Raw genomic sequence first — 4,883 nt, forward strand, 5'->3', positions numbered from 1 at the left:
TTGGCAGGTATGGCACCCTACTTATACATACATGCTTTATACATCTTCCCCACTATCCCGAGGGGTTTGGGGGAGGGGGTTATTTGTCCACATATTTCCTGATTGATTCCCTGTACTCACCCATACCCAAAAGGGCTACCATACCTACCTTTTTTGCCACTGCTTTAATCCTGGGAAAGAAAATGGTAGAAAGAAGCAACAATATAGTAATACAAATGGCTGATATTTATATAGCACTTCATGACTTATAAAGCATATTACATAACATTATTTTATCTGATCTTCACAACAGCCATGTATGGTAGAGAGTAATTCCTCATGGTTGAGGAAATTGAGGCACAGAGAAACACTATTCTATGTCACACAACTAATAAGGGAGAAAAGCCAGAGCTTTTATTTACCTCCATGTCAAGGACTCTTTTCAGTCTTTTGGTACATTTTCCTATCCTGAAATATCTATTATTCTCATTGTTGCCATCCACCATTTCAAGACAAAAATTTATATTAAAATGACCCCATTTACATAATAACACACCTTCATGAATGAAAGTTTTAAAATACTAGAGAATAATCAAAGTCATATTCAAATGTTTAATACTAAATCATAATAAATTTTTTAAATTCAACAAACATTTATTAAATATCTCACTCTAGGTAATGATTCAAATATGAAATGTTTTCTTCCCTCAAAAAAGTTTATAATTTATTAGAGTTGATGGGAGAGAGGAAAGGAAATGGGATTTGTACCCAGTTAAGTATAAAAAGAAGGTACTATATGATGAAATATTTCAATATGAAAGTTATTTTGTTACCATGATTAGATGACCTACTGTGTGTATGGTTTCAGAAAAGTATTGAGATAGGAAAAGAGGCAAATGAAGGAAGTGAATAATTCACTAGAAGTTCCAATTTACATTCTTGATTTATTAACCTTAACCATAATTAAAGATATTGTGAATATGTCAATGAAGAGGGAATTACTATAATACCAGCTTATATTTCTGTAGCTAGTGCATATGATTATAGGGAAGTATTTGTGAGCTATTTGCTAGTAGAGCCTGTTGTATATTTATCACTCTATGTCCTATTCTTATTTCTATTATCTCAGATTACTTGCTAGAAAGAAGTCATATGACTTGTGATTATATTTTATAATGAAAAGTATAGACTTCATTTTCCTTTCAGGGACTAATCTAAGTTTTCAAAAATAAAATCAATAAACAGTAGAAGGTCCTTCGAAGAAAAAATTTGCTTTGCTTTTGTCTTTGCTTTAACATCTAGCATATTACCTTGTATACAGTAAGTGTAAAAATAAATGTTTGTTGCTAAATTGAATGAAAAGAACACTTTGCTAGGTACTTGAAAAAAATATCACAAAGTCCTGAATTCTCAAAGAGCTGATATGGAATAAAGGAACATATATGACATTCACATCCACATTCACACACACATGGACACATAGCATGTAAGACCTAGCATGGTAGGATGCAGAGCATAGACTCTATTTGGTAGTTATAGTATCCTAAAATCACAGAAACAAAAGAGACCTTAAAAATTTCCTTGACATTGTTTGGCTCCTTCTCTATTACCTACAAATATTCTCATTCTTCTTCTTCTTATCCTTAAAAAACCTTGACTTGACTGTCAATCTTTCTATGGTCTCCTGGTAACTGTCAGACACCTAGAATAAAATTGGTTTTCTTCGTATTTCATTCTGTGCATTTGAAAACATAATTCTGGGGAAGTCCATAGCCTTCACCAGACTGACAAATATATCCTCATTGAAAAGATTAATTTCTGACTTAGTTTTCTCTGAAAACATCAAAAAGAGGAAGGAGAGGGAGACAGATTCTAATTCACAGATGAGGGTAAAGAGAATCGGAATTATAAGTAGACAAGCTATGTCATTCAAGGCAAGTCACTTCCCCCTGCCCCTCAGTTTTCTCTCTGTAAAATGAAGTTCCTGAACCAGCTGTTCACTAAGATCCCTAAATACTATCAACCTGATTGTAGTCCTGCAAATTAGCTTTGACCATAACTGAATAACCCCTCCTAACAGCATCCTGATGTGCTTGGGATCATAGACATTATTCAAATATTGGGGCTCAGGCATATCTTCCTTATGGCCAGGGTTAAGTTGACCATAACTATTTCCAGACAGATAGCTGGACTCAAAAGACAATTTTAATAGGGAAGATTGGGTACAGAAACATGAATGTTTGTGTATCTGTTCTCTGGTGAGAGCACTATACATACATATTCACACTTCATATGGAAAGGATTATGAGCGTCTCCTTCCCTCCCACTCCTGCCTCTTACATCTACCTTGCAATGACCCTTAAGTCCCCAATTAGGAAGATAGGACACCTCTCTTTTACTCCAAACCCTACATTCCCACAGACCTGGGATCTACATTGCTGCCACTTTCACCAATATTGACTGAGGGGTAGGAGAAGAGGGTGTGTTTGGAAAGGAAAAGAAGAGAAACTCCAGTACCAGAACCTGCTCTAGAAACTTCATAGGTGTTTGTTCAAATGTTGGTAACCATCTTAAAACCTTTAAAGGGCTTAAAACCTTTAGAGGACTCAGACTCATTCTTCTGCCCTAGAAAGTACAACTAGAAATGGGGGTGGGTGTAAACGTAAAGTAGCCTGAGTGCTCTTCTGAAGTGCAATGTGACCCTGGGTCACTTTCATCTGAGGTTTTCAAGCAGAGGCCAGAGGACCTCTTGTTGGGTCTGGTGAAGGGAAAATTCTTGTGAGGGTATAGACTGGACCCAATGACACCAGAGATCTTTTCTGAGAAGGTACATTCACTCTTCTGCTACTCAGGAACAAGTTGTCTTTGAAACAAACTCAGATCTATGGTTTCTGTAAGACGAAACAGGAGCAGGAGCAAAGATGATGCCACCTCTCAAAAGTGTAGAGGAAGGAACTTGTAAATCGACATTCAGCAACTTGGGGTGTGTATGCCAGTAGGGAATGTGATGGGGAACAAGTGCAGGAAGCATGTGTGAGCTACTTGCTAGTAGGGCCTGCTGTGTACTTGCTGTCTAGGTAGCCCGGACTAGAATGTGATTGATGTCAAAAGCCCCAGCACCACAGTCTTACTTTTTCCCCAGCTGAGTCTCCTCAAGCCATCCAAGGGCTACCACCCAGAGCTCCAACTCAAGGTCCATCTTCACAATGAGACTTCCTGGACACTGAGGCCCACCTTAGCCTCTCTCAAGCTACTCCTTTATCTTGTTTTCATTCTTCAGAAATTGCCTTTCAAACCAATCAGCAAGCATTTACTGAGTACTCTTTAAGTGCTAGACACTGCTAAACTGGGGTTTTAGGGGTGGTATACAAAGACCAAAGTGTAACAACACCTACCCTTGAGGAGCTTATATTCCAATGGAGATGCAGACAAGATGCAAATAAACTAGGTACCATATACAAGATAACTTTAGAGGAAAAGGCATTATTAGCAGCTAGGGTTGGTGGGGGAGATGAAGAAAGGCAAAATCACTCCCCAAAATCTTGAAAGAAGCCAGGGCTGTCAAAAGGAAGAAATGAGTAAGGAGAACATTCCAGGTAGAGGAGTAGGGCACAGCCAAGACAAAGTCATGGAGGTGGGACATGAAGCATCAGGTATGAGGAATAGCAAATAGACCAGATTGTCAGATGCCAGGATATGAGTAATATGTAAGAAAACTATAAGGATAGGAAGGGGCCACATTGTGAAGAGTTTTACATGCTAGATGGAGAGACTTTAGTAATTTATCGTAGGGATAAATTAGGGAATCACAGGTTTTTGGCAGTGGGCTGCATTTAGTGCTATTTTTCAATATTGTATTCACCTTACTTACGTGATTGAACAGGTTCTGGGCCTTGTCCTATACTTCCTATGGATTCAATATTTGGTGTTTTTGTTTTTCACAATGATAACTTTTTTACTTTTCAACCTTATTTAAAAGTTCTTATTTTAGACAAATTCTTGAATTGGTGGTTCATGGTCATCAACCCTTTCTACTTTTGTGCCTGTTTTATCCCCTAAAGGTTTTCCAGAGCTACTTTCACCAGGTAGTTCCATTAGCTTTCTCAGTTCAAATTTGAGCTTCCTGAGCTTTTCAAAGAAATACATCATGGAGAGGATAAATGGACTGACAAGCCTTTTCTGTCTTTTCCAATGCTGTCTGGAATTAGTTTCTTGACAACTTCTTTCTAGTCATTTGTCGGCATCTCTTGGGTCATGATTTACATCATTTTCTTACGAATTTGACAAACTTATTGATGCTAGGCATAACGGGTCTTATGGATCTGGTAGTTGTGCTTTTTGGTAAAAAACTAACGCAAAAGAAGCAGAACAACAGTTCTGACATCGGCAGTTTTGACATCAACATAGGCTTCAATCATGGTCTGCCAGTTTTTGACTATGGAGGCAATTTTTGAGTCTTTGTTGCCAGTGCCTTGCCAATACTGAGAATATTGAACATAGCTGCTGCCTTTACATCATACCAATACTTCAAAACAAACAGATCGACCACTTTCTTCTTGGCTCCTTTCTTACTACCTTTGGTCAACCATTAATTCTTGCCCACTGCCATGATCCTGTCCTCGTTTCAACTGTAGATATGGAAATCACTGGCTGTCTATCTGTTTTAGTAGGTTAGTTGGTCTTAGATCTTGAGCTAAGCCAACATGACTTCGAAGGGTCCTTCCAGCCTGAAATCGATGATTTTAATAAGACCCAGAGAAAAAGTAGGCTTTTTGCTAGGATAAGTCTTCAAGAAACTCACCCCTTCATTAGATTTTTCAAAAATTAATTTTGCTCTGTGTGTGATCTTGGACAAGTCACTTAACCCCATTGCCTTGCAAAAAGAAAAAAAAATTAATGTTACT

At 37.9% G+C, this 4,883-nt stretch overlaps 1 pseudogene; it reads right to left on the bottom strand.

Moving 5' to 3' along the window:
• Nucleotides 1-656: 656 nt before the first annotated feature.
• On the bottom strand, nucleotides 657-4,588 carry LOC141513859 (small ribosomal subunit protein eS1-like; annotated as a pseudogene).
• Nucleotides 4,589-4,883: the final 295 nt, after the last annotated feature.

Source organism: Macrotis lagotis, chromosome 1 (assembly GCF_037893015.1).
Source record: "Macrotis lagotis isolate mMagLag1 chromosome 1, bilby.v1.9.chrom.fasta, whole genome shotgun sequence".
NCBI classification, from domain to species: domain Eukaryota; kingdom Metazoa; phylum Chordata; class Mammalia; order Peramelemorphia; family Peramelidae; genus Macrotis; species Macrotis lagotis.